The 24698-nt window shown below is 44.0% G+C and overlaps 1 protein-coding gene across 5 annotated transcripts in view; it reads right to left on the bottom strand.

Moving 5' to 3' along the window:
- LOC135896486 (ras-like GTP-binding protein rhoA) overlaps positions 1–24698 on the bottom strand; it is an 89466-nt gene that overhangs the window by 36752 nt on the left and 28016 nt on the right. The window contains exon 1 of one of the 5 annotated variants that reach the window (XM_065424889.1): positions 13728–13891. The exons of the other annotated variants lie outside the window; for them this stretch is intronic. The gene's annotated coding sequence lies outside the window, so the exon portion shown is untranslated. Of the gene's footprint in view, positions 1–13727; positions 13892–24698 lie in introns of those variants that run through there. 5 annotated transcript variants of the gene reach the window in all.

Here is a 24698-nt window from a genome sequence, read left to right as displayed (position 1 = left end):
GACGTCACGAACGGGGATTTCTCGCATTTGCGGATAGAGCTTCTTAAGCGCCTCATATCAAAGCCGTCGAGCCATACACGGGGCATTATTTCTTTCTTTTCTTTTTTTTTTCTTTGTCAAAGCCGTATGCGGTCTTTGTCCAACCACACTACTGTTATACTTCACGAGTTAAAAAAAAAAAGAAATGTTCGGAAACCTATTCGAAAAGTATTCACGCTTGTAAATTCGCAAACGATGTTCGGGGTTTACGAGTTCGTTGTAGACGTTCGTGTTAAGTTTATTCGATTCGAAGACCGAGACAAATAAGGCATATATTCGATAAAGTATTCGAAATTTTTCGATCTTTCGAGCCCCATCACACCGTTTGTCAATTCATTTCGGCGCTTCCTGTCCCCGTGCAGTTTCGAGCTATGAATTTGCTTTAGTAGCAGAGGCGTATACATTGGAAATTGGGCAGTAATCATCAATAGCATTATTACCTAAAAACATCTCGCTAACTATGTGTTTAATTAAGGACATCACGGAAGTTAATATTGCATTTGCAGATTGAACGAAGGCAGCCACAAGCAAATGTATAACGTTTAGCTAAAGACTTCGTGCCCCGTGCTGTTTCGAGAAATGCGGACTCAAAAATGTGCCCCGTGAAATGTCGTTCCAGTTGGGTTTTGTCCGCCCTGCATTTTTCCACTCTGCGGGAACATATATGGTACATGTGAAGTGCAGAATTGTTCTTTCGATAAAAAACCGCCGAAGAAGTTTGAACAAAATTGTTAGCAAAAATATAAATAAAGCAGTCAGTTTCTAGAGGACGTTGGTAGCTAGCCTTTGGTTCAGACGACAGAAAGCTGAGCTAGTTAGTAAGGATTCATTATGCAAGAAAAGAAAGGAGGTGAGGCGTGCAGACAGGACACAAGAGAAGAGAAATGGACAACATGAACGCCGGCGTTCGTGTTGTCCACTTCTCTTCTCTTGTGTCCTGTCTGCACGCCTCACATCTTTTCTTCCTTTTTTTTTGCATAATTGGTTCAGACCTTTAAACCTAGAAAAAGAATTGACGAAAATTGGAACATTTTCAGACAACTGAAGCGTCAAGTTCCCTCTTATGCACTTAAAAAAATGAAAGAAAAGAAAAAGCATCAAAGTTGTGCAAAATTGTGCCCGAAATAGCATTTTAAAAAACAATGCCGGTGCATTGGTTCATAGTACACATGTGAAATCATTACTTCATTTATGAATGAGCGCTACAATAGTCGAGCTAAACCCTTTTTTTTTACAATCTGAAGCTGCGCATTAATGTTAAGCTAGCGCAATTGAACAAACACAACTGAGATATATGTGTCCCTGTTCAAGGGTTACAGAACTGCAAGCCCGATTGGGTTCAGTACAACTGTGCTTTATTTACTTTTAGGGTTACGTATGCAATAACCTAAAAGCTGATACCGTCTCGTTGCACCGACAGCGAAGAAGGCGAAGTAATGCCAAAAGTACCTAGTTAAGACCCTAACTTTATAATGGGCGAACTTGTGCCCAACGAAAAAAAAACACTCAAATCAATGTTCCACATTAACGAAAGATACATGGCGTGAAGTAAGTGACATGAAACACAAGAGGGACAGGATAGGACACCAACCCGCCGAAACTGGAGTCCTGTCCTGTCCCTCTTTTGTTTCCTGTCACTTGCTGTACGCCCCATATCTTTATATAACTTGTGCACCGACTTGCCCAACATTGTACTCTGCTAACGTGACGCAAAGGCAACATGTTTTCCTTTCTAATTTCCTGTAGATCCCTGAACCCGATACTTTCCGTAAGGTCCTTACTTACATTACCTGATATACCTGGCACGTATGTAATCCGAAGCAGTCTCGTTTTCTTCTTTTATTTTTCCGTCCGTACTATGTTATTTGTATCGTTGGATCTGCTTATAAACTGCCAGAAGCGACTTGCTGTGCATGTACGTTTACTCTTGGCATAATTACGCGCTTATCATTTCACTCAAATGTTCATTATATTCTCACACTTTACAATGCATTATGACTTGATTGTTAATCACCTGTACTTCCTAGTTTGCTAGTTCTCTGTGCATATTGACCCTTCCTCCTTGCAATGCTTAACTGTAAGGCCTGAGATGCAGTAAACAAACAAACAAGCATATAAATAAATAAATAAATAAATAAGTAAGTAAGTAAATAAATAAATACAGCAGATGCAGCTCACAGAATTGCGATGTATTTGTTCGATACCTGTTCCAGAGCTACAAAGCCGGAAGCCTGATGCAGTGCGGTGCATCTGTCATTGTAAGAGCAAGTAGAAAAAGAAATATGCAAGCACAGAAATAACAAAAAGAAAATTAAAATCAAGTAGGCAAGTTCACCATGTTCTATCGCACCCAGCTGTGTTTCTGCCCTTCGCCTTGTTTACGGTACCGCATCTGTGTCTCCATCCCTTTACTTTTTCTTTACTCCACCTTTGTTTTTTTCGATATTGTGAATTGTGCTATCAAGCTTGCTTTCCTTCAACTTTACACAGCTGTTCTCTAGGAGAATAAAGAAATACCAAATAAAAAGTTTTGTGCCTTCCATTTCCGCTTCTTGGAGCGAATTCCGTATGTTATTTTCTGCTCTTTGTAAACAGTATACTCGCTTCTTTTTTTTTTCTTTTGCAATATTCATGTTACCCTTCCTGCTTCATCGCAGAGTTGATTTTGCAGTATTGTATAAATAAACAACAAATCTGTTGAAATGTTCTTTGGGCCAAGTGCGCAAGAGGTCCGATGTGCTTCGGTAAAAAAAATATATATATATCGGTTTGCGCGCGCAGCGAAAATTTTGACGTTCATTCTAAGCGAATGGTTGTTGGGAGAAATCATCGATTGATAGAATCCGCCAGACGACCTCGCACTGCATTAATGACGTAATAACACGAGGAATCCCTGAATTTCTTATTTGCTTAAATTCGGCAATAAAATAATTTGTTGTTACCAAAGGCTACCCAACTCAGTATATTAAGATTCTAAACTATTACTGACATCCCGCCACCCCCTCCCCTTCCCGTACAGGGTTTCGCATAGTCCATGAATTGCTTTGGAAAGTTAAAAGGACACTAAAAGAAATATTCCGTCGAGTTAAATCAATAGATTAGAAGTGTATACCATCATGTGCCAATATATGACTCTCTTTGTGTAGGAAATCGCCACCGAAGCCTCGCCGCTACTTTCCCTTCTATTCGAAACGCCCTAGCCAAAACGGATGAGCAACGCAACAGGGTGTGATACCGGGCTAGTTGGTATTTCATGCCGAAGTAACTAGTGCAAGAGTGGACACGGGACACTAAAAAGGCGACAAGGAGAAGCGCAAACTTCCAACTGATATTGTTTACAAAAAGGTATGTGTATATACTCTTGCGCACTTAATCATAATCAGTAATAGTTGTGCAGGTCAACACTCGCATGTATTTCTTGCAATGAGAATGTGTTTGGTAGCGTTCGACGTTTGACTGCATAATTCCGTGGAACAACAGAGCGGCCACCCAGCACATCTGTGCGGCTTGTATATATATATATATATATATATATATATATATATATATATATATATATATATATATATATATATATATATATATATATATATATATATATATATATATATATATATATATATATATATAGATAGATAGATAGATAGATAGATAGATAGATAGATAGATAGATAGATAGATAGATAGATAGATAGATAGATAGAAACCACGTGACTCTTGAAGAGCTACAAAATACGTAGTCGGCGTTCGGTGAACCACGTGATCCCCACGCAATACGCTCCAGTGGTTAGGATGGATAGTTGGGCATGTTGGTTAAACATGATCTGAAGTGAAGGCGCGACAACGACGGTGGACGAAGAGAGGCGCCCTGTGTGTGTGTTCACGTCAGATCATGCTTATCCAACACGCTCAACTATCCATCCTAACGTCGTATACTTCTTGTACATCGGGCTCTTCATTATGTGTCTCTTCAGGCGCCATGTGTGTGTACATATTCTCTCTTCGTCCACTGTCGTTGTCGCGCCTTGAGTTCAGATCACGCGGCAGAGAGCGCGGGCGCCCTTTTTTTGACAGTCCAAATATAATCGCAAACATACCGACCACGAACACGAGAAAGAAAGAGCCCGCCCCCGCCCACACCCCCCCCCTACAAAAAAATAAGATATTTGCTCGAAAAAAAAAAAAAGAAACAGCAGGGCCTCCACTTTCGCTTCTGACGGTATACACACCGTTCGTATATAACTCACACATCCGAGTCCGACACCCCACTATACCCCTCCCTCTCCAGCCGTAATAGAGAAAGCGAGAGAACAAAACAAAACAAAAACTGCAAAGGAACCAAGCGGACGTTGCTGCACAAAGCACCCGGCCACGATGGAAGTGACCCTTCTCCGCGTGCTGTGTGTGTACACGTCACATTGCGGCGCGCACGCTTATGCGGCGTGAGTCCCGGCGGCGGGGGGTGAGGGGGGGGGGGGAGGGGGGGCGGGTGCATTGCCGCACATCGTCCTCGCGGCGGTGCATACGTATAAACAAGGTCGCCAGCTGCAAGCCATCTCTCCGCATCGTCCGAGGGCACGCCGCGTGCACTTGTCCCAGGAGGTGGGGGGGAGGGATGGGGGGGGGGGGGCGAAGGAAGCGCGTGATAAAGCTGGCCCGCGCGCGGAATCAGTTTTATACGCGGCGCGTCTCCCGTTTCGTTTCGCAATTCGCCGTGTACACCGCTACTATGGCACCGAGCCGAGACACTCGTCCGCTGCATCCGCGCAGCCGGGTCAACTCCCCTCGCCTCCTCAACCCCGTCCACTCTCCCTCACCCCCAGCTGCTTCCTTTCTTCTCCTACCTCCAAATTACACAAACAACAAATTACGTTTGCTAAAGCCCGCGTTGGACGAATGAAAACCTTGCACACACCAGGAACGTTTCAAAGAAGCGATTCTATGCCGTCTTCGCATAGGACACACACACCTAACACACAAGTTCATGCTAACAAAGCAAGACAAACCCCAATGTGAACTATATGAAGATGAACTAACAGTAAACCACATCTTATTTTCATGCAGAAAACTTGAACCACTAAGGAAGAAGTTCTTTTTTTACCCTATTTTGCAATGGACGCATTCCTTTTCACCCAGCTTTGATTTTAGGCGAAGATGCGCTTGTTGATATATCATGTGTTTCTAACTTTTTAAAAGAAGCAGGTGTTCTCATAAAACGTTAAAACATCGTAGAGTGTTTCACTACATATTACAGAACACCTCATCCACCTTCTCATCTGTGAGAGAAGGCCGAGGTCTTTGGTTAATTTGTTGGGACCCTCCGGGCTCTTACCCAGACAAGGACTCACCGAGGTGTCCCAACTTTTTAAAGAATCTGTACCTAGTGTTTGGCGCATGATAGCCTTAGCTGCTTATGTGCCATTAAACTCAACTCTTCTACCTCTTTCTTTCTTTCTTAATTTCCTGCTTTCTTTCTTTCTTCGCTTAATGTTCGAGATACTTGCACCAGGGCTACGTGGGGGATAGAGTTGGTGTTTCGAACGTTTATTAAGCAAAAATGAAAACCGGAGGACTTTCTCTAATGCGTCGGGCCTCTTGGGAAGAGAGAAAGGAAAAGGGGTATTGTTGTTTATGGAACAGGAATAGAGTTTCCGAGGACAACTTTCTGCGTAAACGAAGGGAAGGTTATCCTTTGTAAAAAAAAATAAAGAAACATGCGCGACGTTCAATTGCCCTTCTGCAAAAAGTAAATCGAATGTTATTAAAATGTCGATAGAAACTTAACCAACTTTCTATAGCTTATAGTTGTTCCACGTTCTCATCCGCGTTAGAGACGTGGCTGAGGAAGAGAAAGCATAAGACCTTATTGATTGTCTCGAGGAGCTATATAGTAGGTTCATTGTGATGACTGATTGTTAAATGCGCAAAATTGGAAAACAGGGCATGACACTAGAAGAGAAAAGCAGAAAGATCGAGTGCAGTCTACCAGCTGGTTTATTGTCAACGTTGGTCGTTACAAAACATGCCTTTACAAGGACAGCCCGAATTCGCAGGCGTATACAAATAAATAACATATATAGATGCGCTTTCTCAAATCCTCACAGAACTTTCTAATGCATTTGAATAATATAAAAAGGGATGTTTCTGCACTGAACAGCAATACATATGTGTCACTTACACAGGCACTGCCTCTTCTTTTGATAAAGAACGCCTCCAAAATATCTCGGGCCACATGCCTTCTTGCTTCTTCCTACAGTATCTTGGCAAGAATGAAATCGCGCCTCACAAGTGCAGGCAGCGCAGTGAGCGGTCAAAATTGGCCCTTCCATTATTTTTTTATATATAGCCAGCTGATGTCGTACACAGTCGCTTACGCCTCGTGTCTGGAACACTCGGCTGGAATGGCTCAGGGAGGTAGTGGGCGTCAGTCTGCTGCCAGTGGGTGGTGGGACCCCGTTAGTGTGCTGGTATTAGGCTTCGTGCCTGGTGGTGCTTGCCTACCCCCATTTTTCATTTTTCCATTCTTTTCTACACCGAGGGACATAAAAAGCAATGAACGTAGGGTTTTCCCAGAAGTTCGCGTGATCTCGTATGCCACTTCCACGGCGCAGCGTATAGACACGGCTTTTCATGTTTGTTTGTTTTTTTCCCCACAACGGCTTGTAGATTCATCGCATGAAATACGCCAACACAACCAGGCAAGTTTCTTTTGCGGTGCCAAAAACCCCATTGCTGATGTCGTGACGGTTCGCAACCTTCTTCGGGTTAAGTGTAACGCTGTGTGAGTAAGGAACCACTTGCGGTTTCTTCTTACCATGCAAGACGCCTGGCTCCTAGCTTCTGCCTTTGCTTTTGTGGGCCCCCTTTTAAACTTCTGCAGGACGGTCTCAACTATACCGCTACAAGCACCGACTGCGGAAGCCCAGCTGATTTTAACCTTTCAATCTGATCTGTACAGGAAGCTGGCCTGCATCATGTGAGGAGACGATTTCGCAAGGGCCGACTCCAAACACAAGGAGGCGATTGCCCTCTTGACGGTCTCAGAATGGGCGGATGAGCACGGCAATAAGACTTTGTTAGCTTATTCTCAGCTTCCGTAGCCTAATGAATATATCACCATCAGAAGCAGCAGCAACAGGAGCCTGTATCTTCATGTCCACTACAGGACGAAGGCCTTTCCCAGCGATCTCTAGTTACCCCTGTCTTCCGCTAGCTGATTCGATCTTGCGCCTGCAAATTTCATAATTTCATCACTCCACCTAATATTCTAACGTCCTCGACTGAGCTTCCCTTCTATTGGTACCCATTCTGTAACTCTAATCGTCCACCGGTTATCTGCTCTACGCTTTACGTGGCCCGCCCAGCTCCAATATATATATATATATATATATATATATATATATATATATATATATATATATATATATATATATATATATATATATATTTTGCTTCTCTCTTAATGTCAACTAGAATATTTAGCTACCGCCGTTTTCGTTTTCTCCCTAATTCACACCGCTAATCCACACTAATACACTATAGGGGAATCAAATTTAAGCTTTACAAGTTTCCTAACGTTAGGTACTCGGAGGTAGGTGAAATCTAGCTCTGCACATAAGTTAGGGGAGCCAGGGGTACGCAAAGCGAGATAATTGTCCCCGCCAGCCACCTAATTGACTGAAATCAATTAATGAACTTTGTTCTTAGTGACAGCAGTAAGCGGGCAGTTTTTGCATTGGAAACTTACAGGCAGTCGTATTCCTATGCACAATTGCACTCGGTAGAATTCTTCTAGCATACCCGCTTTCTAAGATATACGTCATGCAAACTTTCATCTCGCTTCGTGTATACTTATTATGCATGCAAGACCGTCAGGGTGGGCGCAAAGCTACTCCCCGATGTGACGCAGCGGTTACGTCACACCATGGCTGGACGACTTATCCCCAGGCAACATACCTTTTGTTCTAGTTTAATTCTAATTTTGAAAAATCTGTAAAGCCTAGTTTCCTATCACGCCGTACGTTTAGCGCCAGAGTTAGCCTATAGTGTTTTTTTTTCTTTTTTTGTAGGAAATTCTGTGGGGCCAACGCTCTCACCAGCTGTTTCCCTTCTTCTTCTTCTTCTTCTTCTTCTTCTTCTTCTTCTTCTTCTTCTTCTTCTTCTTCTTCTTCGGCTTCTGTCTCGTTCTTATTATTATTTTTTTTCTTTAGGCTTAATGTCAGTGGGATCACGTGGAAAGCTATGGCGGTAAAGGCGTCCTGCTGGCGCAACCAGTGGTTCATCCGTGCGCCTTTCTTCAGAACAATGTGGCAATATGCGTCCAGCGAAATGTGGAAAACGAGTATGTCACGTGGACGCTCGCCCCCTTTTTTTTATTTTTGCGGCAGCATTTCTCTTTGCTAGCTTTTCTTTCGTCCTATTTTCTTTTCTTTTTCTTCCTTGTTTTTTGTTGTTGTTTTTTTGCCGCAAGGAAAGAAAGAAAAGTTTAATGTGACAATGTGGCAATGTGTCCAACAAAAATGCGGAAACGAGAATGTCATATATGTGGCCGTACAAGTCGGCCTTGCGGCTGCATTCCTCGTTCTCTTTACTTTCTTTATTATCATTACTGTGAGGACAACAAAAAAGAAAGAAAGAAAAGATTAGCGCGAGCAACCCGCAGGCGATGGTGCGCTCAGCTATTTCGTTTCAACACCGCTATTTTGCCATAGAATTTCTCGGCCTTGATGATGATGCGCTTTTGGATATACAGAGCTCTCTCTCTCTCTCTCTCTCTCTCTCTCTCTCTCTCTCTCTCGCTCGCTCGCTCATTTTTGTTTTTTATTTTCTCGCATGTTTCGTCATCTTCATTGTCTGCTGTCTTTTCTGCGACGTCATTTTTGCATAGAGAAACGTTGTTTACGCTACGCCTTTGAAGTGTCGTCTGGATCTGTCGCGAAAAAAAAAGACTGTATACTAAAGAACCACGCGAACCAGACGATAGACCCAACGTCGTCTACTTCTGCTGAGGAAATCCGACGGGAGACAAGACGACCAGACGGCTCAACTCAAAATATATATTTTTTAAATATACATTTTGCTTTGATTTATTTGATTACACTAAAAAAATATGCTCAACTTTCGTCGCGAGCGCTTTTTTTTTTCGTGACATCTGATTTTATAACGAATATACAGAAGTGACACGACGACACGAGCAAATGAGAACATACGTGCGCGCGCGTGCACACACACACACACACACACACACACACACACACACACACACACACACACACACACACACACACACACACACACACACACACACACACACACACACACACACACACACACACACACACACACACACACACACACACACACACACACACACACACACACACACACACACACACACACACACACACACACACACACACACACACACACACACACACACACACACACACACACACACACACACACACACACACACACACACACACACACACACACACACACACACACACACACACACACACACACACACACACACACACACACACACACACACACACACACACACACACACACACACACACGCGCGCGCGCGCGCGCGCGCGCGCGCGCGCGCGCAGGTAAAATGCCAACCACTTGCAATCAGCACGCTAGAATCGATGAGCAATACGTAGAGGGCACGACATAATGTAAGTGAACTTTACGTTTCCCGCCCACGATCTGGGAGAACACCGCAGTGGTGGCTCCGGATGAAATTCCGACACACCTGGTGTTATTTAACGAGAATTCAAAATTCAGTACTCGAGCGTTTCTGCATTTCGCGAGGCATCGGAAGGCGGCCTCCGTAGCCACCGGGAATCGAACCGGCGACCTCACGTTCAGCAACACCGTAGCAACTGAGACACCGCTGTATAGTGGACCGTAATTTTTTTTACCCTCCACAGACAAATTCAATCAGGGCCATTTCAGAAAAGCCAGAACGAACTGTGAATATCGAATTCTTTTTCCACTTCTTCAAACGGTGTCTCTCATACTACAGCCGACCCATCTACGTATTCCATACTTGTTCCAGGCCCGCGAACAAGCTAACTATAAATATATGCATTTTGTTATTGCTCGAGGGATGGTGTTGCATATTATTCCTGAGCATGCTCAGTCAGTTTCTACAATATTTCGTCGGCGCGTTTCGAAAACTCCCGAAACTTGCTTCGAACAGAAAAAGCACTGCCCTGCGACCAAAATCGTAAACATTTTTTTTTTCCTTTGTGACCGGCAGCTTTAAGCGTAGACAATCCTGGAGTACCGTATATTCCCTTCAGTCACGGCGTCCACATTTGTGGACGCGACCTACTTTTGCCATTTATGGGCAATGGTAGCAAGGAATGGAGCACAAACATTAGAGTGTTTTAGCAGAACGTTTTTGACGGTCCGCTCCGCTCTCGCGTACCCGCTCACAGTTAGCGGAGCGGCGGACGAAGAATCAGTTTTAGCGGAGCGCCCGGCTGCGTCCGAAACGCATGTGCTTGCCTGACGCGCCACCTTGCCGCAGAAGGTAAAACCGCTATGAACATAATATTCAAGTTGTAAGAATTGCCGCAATAAAATAATATATTTGGAAATGCTCAAGAGTCTGAAGGCATTTCACGCAATACATTGCATTTTCATTTCTTATATATATATATATATATATATATATATATATATATATATATATATATATATATATATATATATATATATATATATATATAATCCTTACATTAACAAAGCCGTTACGCTGTGTTGTAGCCAAGACAAGGTTTTTCACTCTTTCAGTACACCTAAAACGTGGTCCGTATAAACAAACGTGCACACATGGCATGGTTCTGAAACGGGTTCATGGCCACAACCGCCCGAATAGTAGAAGATCTTCGTGTCTCCTAAAGTGTACTCTAGGTTAGCGCTTTACAAATCCCGATTCAAACGACCTCGTGGACGGGCCAGCAGCACTGGGGGCAGCCATTTTGTTTCGCTAGACCCGCTTGACGCGCTCGCCGCGCTCCGCTGAGAAAGCTTTCTAGGGGAGAGGGGGCTCCCGTCCGCTCGCCCGCTCACTGCTGAACGGGTCGCGCATGCGCACTTGCGCTTCCGCTAGCCCGCTGAGCGGAGCGGACCGTCAAAAACGCTCTGCTAAAACAGCCTATTAAGCCTAGGGCAAACTGAACATTCTGATAAGCTAAATTGCTTCCATTTTACTTCTGAATGACATGTATTGACTACCATGTTTTACGTGATTCTTGACATGGGGCATGTCGTTTGCAACCTTGAAATATATATATATATATTTTCTTTCTTGAACTGTTTGAGGCCAATGAATAACTTGTACGTGCAATTCGAGTAGGGGATTTAATCCTTTTTTACGAAGAAATGTAGCACGACCGACTTTACAATAGAGAGTTTTAGTATAGCGTAAAGCAGCAAACGCAAAGAGTTAGCGTTAGCGTTGCGTGCACCACACTGCGCATGCGCTATACGTAAACGCTGCTGGAGCTCTTACGTACGTACGCTATTTTCAGGATTTAGCGTTGAACGCTAACGCACGCAAGGGGAGCCTTACGTACGGCAAGATGGCGGCGCCAGTCGAAGTGAGAGCAGCCCGCTTCGGATCAATCGAGTCGTCTGCCTGCACTGCTAGGCTCTATCCTACCCCACTAATGCTCGTGTTCGCCTTAGATTTGTGTGATGATGCTTCGGCAGCGGCGCACAGGTGACAAATGGGCGTTGTTTGCGATATACGTTCTCGATTAGCCGGGCAGTAGGCTTAACTAGAGGGTTTGCTCATGGAGTTAGTAGAACAACTCTACGGGTTTTCTAATGTTTGCTGTAGCCGCCTCGAGATGGCGCCCAAGTGTATTTCGCTCGTTCGCTTGGTGTAAAGCCGTATGTGGAGCCGATGCACGTCATGTTTTCCGCGGCAAAACACAGTAGTGTGGTCGGTGCTGTGGTCACAATGCGTGTGCGTTTTACCAACGACGACGATATGAACCTCGTGAAGGAGGTTTTCGCCTTGAACCCATTCGGATGGACGTCAAGGTGGGCGTCCGTTGGAAAAAATTGGAAAGAAGTGGGAAATCCGCTTTCTGGAAGCGAAATCGCCGGCGAAACGTATCCTCCGGTATAGCTTCGACGCTGAGTGGATCTTGAGGACACGTAGAACCTGCGCGGTCGCTCTAATTCCCGAAGCATGAGGGCGTCTATGTCATCCCAACTTAAAAAGGACACGTAATATGGGTCCCACAGAATACTCGATCGCGGCATGCCAAGATTAATCGGTGTGTTTCGCGACTCTCGACAAAACAACGCTCAAACCAAACACCTACATGCGTGATTAACGCAGTGACTGTGGCTTTCGATAAGCTTGACTTAGGGACACACTTGCGGATTCGGCATTGGATAAGCTCGACATTTCGTGTGGATTTGGCTTTCCAGTACTTTGTGTCTTTACATCTAGATTGCGCTGTATTTGTTTGCGTTAACGTTAACGCTTTTCTCCGCTCCGCTATTCTAAAACACTACCTTGTGCCGCGCAGTGCAGTCTTTCTTTGCGTTAGCGTTGCGTCGCACGCTAACGCTAACGCAAGGATTTTACGCTATACTAAAACTCTCTAATATTCAAATGTTTAGTTACTCCGTAATTATAATAACTCATCACAAAATGCTCGAAGAGTCATTCTACCACCTTGATTTGCTTTCAATGCAGCGTCAAACACCGCCTGTGTTTCACACATGTATCTATCAACAGTCGCTCGTAATTCGTGACTGAAGGAGATATGCAGTATAAGTTTCGTCACATCGCGTACATGACGTTTATGCGCATGCGCACCAGTTCGCGTTACGCGAGAAACGGAGGAATGAAACGAACAAAAAAATATATATAACGTTTCATTAAGCGCTTCCCGAAAGCTTCGCTTCACATGGATTCCAACATGCGCGTTAGACCTGAGCGATATAGCTTTTTAGTTACTTGTTTATTTAGTGATCCCAGAGGGCCAAATACATTACAAAATGTAGTGGTTATGAACAGTGAACGCCAAACAATTAAATGCTCGCGCATGCGTTCAGAGCTTATACAAAAAAACGTAGCCGTTGTTGCATATAAGGGTTGTTGCATTTATCATTTAGCTGTGACAACATTCACTACCTTGGTATATAACAGCAGTTTGTAACGGATAGAGTAAGCAACAGTACTGACTAAACAAGGTAGCCAGTTAGTAAATAATCTCAGCTACCAATTACAAACGTAGTCAGCCCCAAGGGATACAAAGTTGCAAGCATGTAACGCAATTAAGACGCAGGGTTGTCAACCGGACGTCCGTCTGATGCCCCTACCTGCTTTTTTTTTTTAGTTTTCTCCCTTTTTTACTCACTCTAAGGCTACACCATCGATGACCAAAGCAAACAGAAGCCTCTGAAGAATGACGCACTTGTAATTGCAAATAGTCTATGCGCCGGCGTTACGTCAACTTACCCGCTTTAATGGTCGCCTCAGTAATATTGGCGTCATGACAGAAATAAGAAATAAAAATAACGATTAAAAGAAAGACAAGACCGGATATACTTTAAGGAGTCAGTGATCACGCAGACACAACCTTTAACGAGCCCTCCTAAAAAACTGCGATCGTAACAAGCAAAAATGTAGCGAGAAGACTTACTGTCGAGTCTTGTAAGGCGATTAAGCGTCGTCTTGCAAGATGCCTTTCGGAGACTGCCTGCTAGCTAGCGCCTTCCTAGTAAATGCACGTCTCACACATTCAACGCCGACTCCCCGTTGGACCGATCTAGATGCGTGCGTGTGAAGACTGCACGTTCTGCCCCCTGTAAGTGCCCCAGACGCAGTTTCTCGACGGACTGCTCACAGCGAATTACTCATTCATATACGACCAGGCGAGTTCGTCACGGCCCGCGTAAAACGTTGGCGCTTATCGCATGAGCTCGACGACGTCACCTACTTCATATGCACGTACACTGCGTGCCACGTATATCCGTTGCCCGTGCCTCGACAAGCACGTGCGATAAGCTAACGCGTCTTCTGCGGTTATCTCAGTGACGGAGCCTACAGGTAATAGGAGCACCACAGCGGCAATTTGTTCCGGGTCCAGATGTGGAGCGGATGAATCGTTTTTCCGAGAATTCTGTGCACGCCCACTGTTGGGTGCGCCTACTGTTATTTGCCAACGTAAAAACGAGAATCCTACATTTAATAGGGACGCTAAAAAAAAGACACGCTAAGCCAATTGAGACGGATAAGTTACTTATAGAAGAAAAAAAACTCAATTTTCTTTAATTTCGCGGTAATGCAGGCTGACGGTTACGAGAGATAATGAAGATCGAGGTTCTCGTCGACCTCACCGAAACTTACACACCTAAAGCAAGGAGCCGGTTACTTCGTTATCGAGGCCACAGCAAATAAAGCAAAAGCCTCGACTCACGCCACACAAAGTCTTCCCCAGTTCGTTATCAATGCCACCGCAGATGTATCGAACGCATCGATTTAAGGTATTTTACCACCTTCGCGAAAAAAAATAAGTTTCTCGCTCATTTTAACACCCACAAAGGCATCAAACGCATCGAGTTTCGCTGAACGCAGCTCATCACTTCGTTATCAGTGCTAATGGAAATATAACAAGAACCTCGGCCTGCTCCAGACGGAGAGTTCACGAAGTCGTTATCGCTGCCACGGTAAATAACTCAAACGCATCGAGTCAGAAGGAGTACACCACTTCGCTATCAATACCACCGCCCCTTCATTATGAAGTTATGAGACAAGCCAAAATGTAGTGAGAAGACTTACTACCGAGTCTTGTAAGGCGCTGAAACATCGTCTTGCAACATGCCTTTCAGAGACCGCCTGCTAGCTAGCGCTGATTAGCAAATGAACGTCTCACACATTCAACGCCAACAAACAACGCTGCAAACACTCCAAGAGTGTCGACTTGCGCTAAGCGAACAGTTCACCACTTCGTTAAACAAGACCAGCGTAAATATGACAAGCGCATTAACCTAAAACACGGAAATCATCGCTTCGTTATCGATACCGCCGCAAGTACATCAAGCACACCAGCTTATACGCTAAGCGAAGCGTTCATCACTTCGTTATCAAGGCCACAGCGAAGGTCGTGTACACCTAACGAAGAAATTCACCCGGTCGTTATCAACATCCCCGAAAATACATCGCGTACATCGACCTAAAAGCCAGGAGTCGGCCACCTGCTCTACAAGGTCAACGCAAAAACGGGAACAGCGTCGACTTAAAACAACGAACTTTTTGTTGGTCTAGTTGGTGCATGTTACTGATGTACTAAAGCGCCAAACAGACGACACAAGACGAGACACAGACGACACAAGAAGAGAGACGGAACACGTCAGTGTCTCTTCTTGTGTCGTCTGTTTCGCGCTTTAGTACGTCACTAAAAACAACGAATTCGCCATTTCTATTCCACGGCCACCCTAAATACAGAAAAAGAAAGCCTCGACTTACGGCTAAACAAGGAGTCCGCCACACTTCGTCACGAATTCCCGCCGCAAGCGCATCGAGAGTTCATCCACATACGCGCCACACGAAGGAAGAAGAGTTCTTCACGGAAGACCTGCCCACCGGCGGAAGCCTCGCCGAACACCCCGTGCCATTCTCTACACTCCTCCGGCGCTGTTGACGGAACGAACCCCGAAGCATCGGCTTTCCCGACGAGACGTCACGTCCTCTCGTGTCGGAACGCCGAGTCGCATACCTGGAAGGTTGCGTCTGCCGCACGAACCGCGTGCAGTGCGCGTGTGCTGCGGGAGCCCCGGGGTTTCCACGAACGGTACAGGTACGGCGAAAAAAAAAAGAGAGAGAAAGAAGCGAGAGACAGCGGCTCCCATTACGGCGAGCGGCGTCGCGTTAAACTGGAAGCGCGTGGAGACAGAAGTCGCGGGCACCTGGCTCTGCCTGGCTTCCGTCGCCCACGTTTGGTTGCCTTGCCTAACCTAGCCTAACTCAACCTAACCTAACGTATTTTCTGGTGAGGGAAACTCTTATCTGCGACGATGCGAAAAAGAGCTCAGACGTGTTCACACACTCGCGTGGACCCGTTGCACAGTCAACCACAAGTCAACCACAAGTCAACCATAAGTCAACCATAAGTCAACCACACAGTCAACCACACAGTCAACCATAAGTCAACCATAAGTCAACCATAAGTCAAGCACACAGTCAACCACAAGTCAACCACACAGTCAACCACACAGTCAAGCATAAGTCATCATCATCATCATCATCATCATCAGCCTGGTCACGCCCACTGCAGGGCAAAGGCCTCTCCCATATCTCTCCAACAACCCCGGTCATGTACTAACTGTGGCCATGCCGTCCCTGCAAACTTCTTAATCTCATCCGCCCACCTAACTTTCTGCCGCCCCCTGCTACGCTTCCCTTCCCTTGGAATCCAGTCCGTAACCCTTAATGACCATCGGTTATCTTCCCTCCTCATTACATGTCCTGCCCATGCCCATTTCTTTTTCTTGATTTCAACTAAGATGTCATTAACTCGCGTTTGTTCCCTCACCCAATCTGCTCTTTTCTTATCCCTTAACGTTACACCTATCATTCTTCTTTCCATAGCTCGTTGCGTCGTCCTCAACTTGAGTAGAACCCTTTTCGTAAGCCTCCAGGTTTCTGCCCCGTATGTGAGTACTGGTACTGGTCAACCATAAGTCACCATAAGTCCTAAGTCACCATAAGTCAACCTAAGTCAACCATAAGTCAACCAGCGGATCTCAGGAAACGTTCAGTTTGTGGCTGCGTTGTGAGGCTGCGCAGATATTCAGCCTTTTCTTTTTCTTCGCAGATTTCGTGTTCTGCAAAAGTTTGTGGTTGGCTGTACATTATAGCGCACACTGCATTCAGTCCTCCGCAAAACTGAGACTGCCCGTCGCGATAGCGAAGTGCGTTGCACTGCTGAGCTTCGAGGTCGTGGGTTCGCCCCCGTCCGCGGCGGCCGCGTTTCAAAGGGAGCGAAATGGAGAAAAAAAAAATCACTTTCGCGGCTGCATTTCGATATGGACTAAATGCAAAAAAAAAATAATGTTAGAGTGCTTAGAGATTTAGGTGCATGTTAAAGAACCTCACACATATATCTATAAATATATATATCCATTTTTTTAACTGTAGCTAAACATTTGCCCCCTTTGTTTCTTTCTTTGTTTTTATAACACTGTAATAATCCTTACGTACATGTAACCTGAAGTGTACTATTTCTGTGAGTTTCTCTTGTTATTCATATTATTAGTGTTGTAAAATTGTGCATTGAACCTGTTTTATGTATTTCCATTTACATGTTTTCATGTTCTTACCATTCGGGATATAAACCATGAAATGTATGTATAATCATATGCCCACCTGCTATGGTCTCGATATGAGACTGGCAGTATTGTAAATAAATAAATAAATAAATAAATAAATAAATAAATAAATATAGCGTGCTTCATAATCAGATAGTGGTTTTGGCCCGTAAAACAAAAAAAAATTGACTGGTCTAATTTTCTTTTCCCTTCAAAGTTAACTCACGGAAGCGACTACGCTAAAGGTTAATTAAGGACACGAAGTCGGGTGCATGCTCAACCTGTATATGGAAGTGGTTCACAAAGAAGAAGAAGTGCGGAAAGACTGAAATTGGATTATCCAGTTTTTTAGTGACAGAATTGTTATTGATAAGGCGCTGTATATGTATAAGCCGCATCTGAATGTGCAGTGCGCTTTTGTCACTTTTAGAAAGTTGTAGGTTTTATAAATCGCACTGATACGTTTAAAAATCTTTCGTTTTTTTCCAAGAACACAGTCCGTGAGTGTAATCGTCCATCAGCTGATGTTACAGAATGTGAAACAGTCGATTTATATAGAAATGCATTCAGAAATCGGTCCTAAAGTTATTTATATAAGTTATTTTTTGTTCTTTCTCTATGTTTATTTATTGCTTCATTTATTTCTTCCATTGTGTTGGTCGTATAACGATGCATTCCTCTGTACACAATGTAATGTTTTTCTGTGCGTTCCGTTATTTTTCTATTTCGTCACTGCGTCTTTGCGATGTTGTATGTTACAATAGTTCCAGTGAAAACTATGCATACTCGCTGCTGCTTAAGGCCTGGGACCCATGCTAGCAGTGCGAAATAATTAAATAAATAAATACTCTTGTCCCTACATCTTGTGAAAAGTGGTAGCAATTCGATCCCCGTAATACCAGTGCGTCGTCACGAACGGCGAAAAGGTGGCCGCGAATTAAGCGCACTTGCAATACCGCGAGCCACGAGGTCGCGGGATCGAATCCCGGCCACGGCGGCCGCATTTCGATGGGGGCGAAATGCGAAAACACCCGTGTATACTTAGATTTAGGTGCACGTCAAAGAACCCCAGGTGGTCGGAATTTCCGGAGTCTCCCACTATGGCGTGCCTCATAATCAGAAAGTGGTTTTGGCACGTAATAACCCCATAATTTAATTTTTTTATATACCGCGAGCCGCCACGAAAAAATCCAGCACGCACCACCAACGTATAGCAACGTATCAACGTGATGTTACACCTTCACCTTGTGTTTATTTCTTTATTTTAAAAAGAAGCCGTCTCTATAGCGAAGCGTCGTTTGCCTCTGTGCCGCAATGGAAATCTCCCGATGGCTGCTGGCCAGCGCCAAGCAAAAGTAAGTTTCGTTTTCCTCGTTTTCTTTAAAGGTATTAACGCGAGAGCGTTAAGGAGCTCGTGTCGCAGAAAAGCCGGTGTCGTCGGCATCGGTGTCGGCGGCGTTGGCCGTGAGCGATAAATCCCAGCAGGCACTTTTCTTTTCGTTTTATTTCCTCGTTTCCCTGACTCTAGTGTGCGCGTTCGCGAGCGACGTGTTTTGGCGTCGTCGATGTTCAATGACGTTTCGATGACGTCGACGCTTGCTACACGAATTAAGTTTATTTACGTAATTACAGCTTTGGTTGCAGGAAAAAAAAAAGCCATCGGGGCGATGTTCCTTCTGCGGGCGCCGACCGATTGGGCGTCCGAGACGCCGGAGCGTCATCGTGGGACTCACACTCTCGATTCTTTCCTCGTCGCTGCGTCGCTTTGTCTTGCTAAGGCGTAGTGCGAGACCGGTCTCCACTCCCTCCTCCCCCCCCTCCCTCCGATCAAAACTATATCAAGGTCACTCAACGACCTTGGTCTACCTTGGTGCGGTAGTCTCCGCCGGTGACAACACCGACGACGAACCGAGTGAATGGGAATTGTTGAAATCTTTAAACATATTAAATGTGACACTGACGCGGAACATTTCTACACCTCCATAGGAACATCCGTATAATGTGAACTATCAAAGGAATATCATTTTTTTCTGTATTTGTGTGTATGCGTGTATTTCTTTATTTCAGGCGTGTGAACGGTGGCATTGATATATATACATATATGTATATATTCTCCCTTGTAACATTTGCATCGTTTTATACGCCTCTCTGAAACAAGGAAAGACGAGCGTCCAGGCGTCGCCTACAAACACCAACATCTCTTTAAGCACAATTAATTTTTTTAAACGCTGTTATGGAGTTGAAATCACGGTATGAAAAGGCAACGGTAAATTAGCCTATGCTTCACACAGCAAATAGTAAAATAGTAGTAGTAAACGCGGGTACTGTGAGAGCGTTGACGCCTACAGAATTAATTGAATGTACGCATTCACGAAACGGGATTCAGTGAAGGTTCTCGCCTTTTCATTGTTGTCTTTCTCCTATGTCCGCCCCTCCCCGGTTTCACATTTCGTCTGGATTATTATGTACGCATTATACTCATTCGCTCTAATTCATCACTACGCTCACGTTATGGTTGAGTGTTTTTCAATGCTTATGCTACATCGATTAATGCTTTCCTTGAGAAAACTTTGCAATAAATTCTTGGTTTCTTTTATCTTAATTAAATGTGGAACAGTTGCTCTGGGCCCTGCGCATGAGGCCGGCGGTTTCTACTGATAAAAATTTTTAAGAACACACAACTTTAAAACACGATATTCATTCATTCATTCATTCATTCATTCATTCATTCATTCATTCATTCATTCATTCATTCATTCATTCATTCGGCAGAAGAAAGTTTGATATATTGCTGCAGGAAATGGCTGTGAAGCCTCCCTTTCTTGAAGTTAGCGCAGAAACCTCAAAGCTGGCACGTAAGTCTAATAAATTAGATTGCTAGGCATTTTCTCGTGCTTGGGCCATTCTTGACGCAGGAAAAGTTCAACAAAACTTCCGAAAGAAGAAAATTCCCTCTTTTCTGCTTCAGCAATCCTCCTATTCGCGGTAAGAGTTCCTTCCTCAAACGCATCGACTGGTTCTAAAACTAGGGGTTCACCAATTCGTTATTAAGGCCACTACAAGTAGATCAAACGCACTCATTGACTTCTAACCAAAAGTTAGCCTCATTTTTTTTCCGTTTCTCCTTATTGGGACACAGTAATTTTGCTGAGATGTTCTACAGCGATCATTAAAAAAAAGAGATAGAAATCAATCCAACCACTTTCAAGTGACTTGATGCGAAAAAGAGAAAGGACAGCACCTTGTTGTATGATCTCATTTTCTCTTGTTGGCGTGCGTAGTATTAGGATAGCGACAATGACTGAATGAAATGCTGAACAACCGCGAACAGTAAAGATCGTCTTTCAGGGAGAGATAATTCACACACGCGGGATACAGGAACGCAATATCCGTGCTCATGAATGTTTTTATTGGTTTCGTTTGCGTTTAAAATTTGCCCTGATCGCCGACCTGCGATACTTTTTAGTGTGGGTGCTTTGACTTTGCTTCCTCGTAATAAAGGGTGAAAATATAGTAGAATGGCTGAAAGGCGAGACCTCTAACTGCTGCTCTGTGCGGCCAGAGTTCGAATCCTCACAGAGCACTGCACTTATTTGTTTTCTTTTTTACATAAATTTGTCAAAGCCCTTTGGAATTCCTACGACATGTAAGCAGGCGGACACCAAAACGACCAGGGGAGTGAGCCAATAACAGATTTTGCTACAATAGCTATACTCCGGAGTATATATAGACCGTCGTAATCCATGACGTCAAAACGACCTGGGTTGGGGGGGGGGGGGAGGGGGGGACGTCGAGGTGGCGTTGTCACCCGCTATTCGAAGAATGCCAACATTACACTAATCCACAAAAAGGGAGACGTTTAAGAATTGTAAAATTATACGCCCATTAGCTTACTTCCAGCATTATATAAAATATTCACCAAGATAATCTCGAATAGAATAAGGGCAACCCTGGACTTCAGTCAACCAAGGGAACAGGCAGGTTTCAGGAAGGGATCCTCTACAATGGATCACATCCATGTCATCAATAAGGTAACCGAGAAATCCGCAGAGTACAATCAGCGTCTCTATACGGCTTTCATAAATTACGAGAAGGCATTTGATTCAGTAGAGATACCAATAGACATAGGGGTGTTACGTAATAGAGGAGTACAGGACGCTTACGTAAATATATTGGAAAGTATCTACAGAGATACCACAGTTACCTTAATTCTCCACAAGAAAAGTAGGAAGATACCTATAAAGAAAGTGGTCAGACAAGTAGACACAATCTCTCCAATGCTATTCCCTGCGTGCGTGGAAGAAGAATTCAAGCTATTGAATTGAGGATTAACGGCGAATATCTCAGCAACTTTCGTTTTCCAAATGACATTGTCCTGTTCAGCAACACTGGGGACGAGTTACAACAAATGATTGAGGACTTTAACAGAGATAGTATAAGAATGAGATTGAAGATTAATGTGCAGAAGACAAACATAATGATCAATAGCCGGGCAAGGGAACAAGAGTTCACGATCGCCAGTCAGCCTCTAGAGTCTGTGAAGGAGTATGTTTACCTACGTCGATTACTCACAGGGAACCCTGATCATGAGAAGGAAATTTACAGAAGAATAAAAATGGGTTGGAGCGTATTTGGCACAAATTGTCAGATCCTGACTGGAAGCTTACCATTACCATTAAGAAGAAAGGTGTACAGTCAAGGCATTCTACCGGTGCTGACATATGGGGCAGAGACTTGGAGATTGACAAAGAAGCTCGAAAACAAGTTAAGGACCGCGCGAAGAGCGATGGAACGAAGAATGTCAGGCACAACGTTAAGAGAAAGGAAGATAGCGGTGCGGATCAGAGAGCAAACAGGGATATCAGATATTCTAATTGACATTAAGAGAAAGAAATGGAGCTGGGAAGGCCATGTAACGCGTAGGTTAAATAACCGATGGACCATTAAGGTTACAGAATTAGTGCCAAGAGAAGGGAAGCGCAGTGGAGGACGGCAGAAGACTAGATAGGGTGATGAAATTAAGAAATTCGCAGGCGCAAGCTGGAATCGGTTGGCGCAGGACAGGGGTAATTGGAGATCGCGGAGAGAGGCCTTCATCCTGGCAGTGGACATCAAATGGTATGATGAGGATGATGATGATTCGCTTTTGCGTCTTTTCCAGTCCTGCCGTATATTCCTCCACCCTCGCGATAAGGGTGACTAAGACTCGTGGGGTTAATCGCTGTTACCGTCCGCTGTCAGCCGGCGGTGTATTTCGCTGGCGTTTGCACTTATCTTATCATTCATCAATATAACAACACAACGAACCGAGCGATTTCAAAAGCGAGCAGCCTCCCGGATATTTCCTCCTGAGTAAAATGGTATGTACAGTGTACAAATGCATTCCGTTCTTGAAGAGGAGCACTCCAATGTTGTGGTTCTCAGTGTGCTGGCGCTCTATAGCTGCAAGTGGCGGTTCAATCCCAGCACAGATCTGACGTGATATTCAATTGCATCTCTATAGAAAGTCTATAGAAGGCAACAAAAACTAAACAGAGATACAACATAATATGCACAATAATTTCTGTAAGGGAGTTTATGTGAACACATTGCAGATGTTCATAGAAACGTACCAGAGCGTCCATTCAAGACACCTGCTGCAACGCCTGGCGATTGCACATTTACCAGAGAAAGAGGGAGAAAAAAAAAGTATCACGTGTTCCACGCTGGTGTGTTCCCTTTAACAATTTACCGCACTGTACAATAATTTCTGCAAGGGAGTGTATGTGAACACACTGTACATGTTCATAGAAACGTACCAGAGCGTCCATTCAAGACACCTGCTGCAACGCCTGGCGATTGCACATTCACCAGAGAAAGAGAGAGAAAAAAACTATCACGTGTTCCACACTGGTGTGTTCCCTTTAACAATTTACCGCACTGTACATACAGTGTCGTCTGCGTAAACACTTGCCTAAGATTGTTCGCATAGCGGCACCGCGTTTACCTGATAGGCGTACTCGAGTTGCGGAAAGTTGAAACAAGTGAAAATTCACACGGTGTGTGCTACAGAAAAAGAACGACATCGACAAAAAAAAAGAACTAGAAAAAACATCTCACGCCTCATGACGTCAGGCGATGCCGTAGAGGTCGGAATGAAACCTGTTCTTTTTTTCCGCCTTGGTGTAGTTTCCCTTTGAGTGCGTCTTGTCATAATTAGGCGTAAACCAGTTCCTTCTTTGCGTTCACATTTCGAAGGTAAAAGGTTACTTACTGCTCGTCATGCATGACATGAATTAAGACCAGTTTATAAATAAATAAATAAATAAATAAATAAATAAATAAATAAATAAATAAATAGTGATTAATCACTCACAGGGGACCCTGATGATGAGAAGGAAAATTACAGAATAATAAAGATGGGCAGAAATGCATACGGCAGGCATTGCCAGACCCTGACTTGGAGCTTACCACTATGATTGAAAAGAAAGGTGTAATATCACTGCATTCTACCGGTGCTAACATATGGGGCAGAAACTTGGAGATTAACAAAGAAGCTCGACAACAAGTTAAGGACCACGCAAAGAGCGATAGAACGAAAAATATTAGGTGTAACGTTAAAAGACAGGAAGAGAGCGGTGTGCACCAGAGAGCAAACGGGGATAGCCGATATTCTACTTGGCATTAAGAGAAAAAAAAGAAAGGAGCTGGGCAGGCCATGTAATACGTAGGGTGGATAACCGTTGGACCATTATAGTCACAGAATGGGTGCCAAGAAAAGGGAATCGCAGTCGAGGACGCCAGAAAACTATAGGTGGGGTGATGAAATCAGGAAATGTGCAGGCGCAAGTTGGAATCGGTTGGCGCAGGACAGGGGTAATTGGAGATTACGGGGAGACGCCTTCATCCTGCAGTGAACATTATTATTATTATTATTATTATTATTATTATTATTATTATTATTATTATTATTATTGTTGTTGTTGTTGTTGTTGTTGTTGTTGTTGTTGTTGTTGTTGTTGTTGTTGTTGTTGTTGTTGTTGTTGTCGTTTCTAGTATTTCTTTTGTCACTGATTTCTGCTGATTTTCTGTTTCATTTTTGTGTGATAAACTTCACGAGCTCTTTTTTTTTCATTTCATTTCTGTACATGCTGCCATTTTGACTTTGTTTGCCGACATGCCGGGCCAAGTCACGCAAGCCACTTCCTTGGCTTTGACGGGCCTGCCTTCTGATGTACGATTATTGTAAGATGACAACAGTTATTATTATTATTATTATTATTATTATTATTATTATTATTATTATTATTATTATTATTATTATT

Source organism: Dermacentor albipictus, chromosome 6, assembly GCF_038994185.2.
Source record: "Dermacentor albipictus isolate Rhodes 1998 colony chromosome 6, USDA_Dalb.pri_finalv2, whole genome shotgun sequence".
NCBI lineage: Eukaryota > Metazoa > Arthropoda > Arachnida > Ixodida > Ixodidae > Dermacentor > Dermacentor albipictus.
This window is presented reverse-complemented; position numbering and strand designations above follow the sequence as displayed.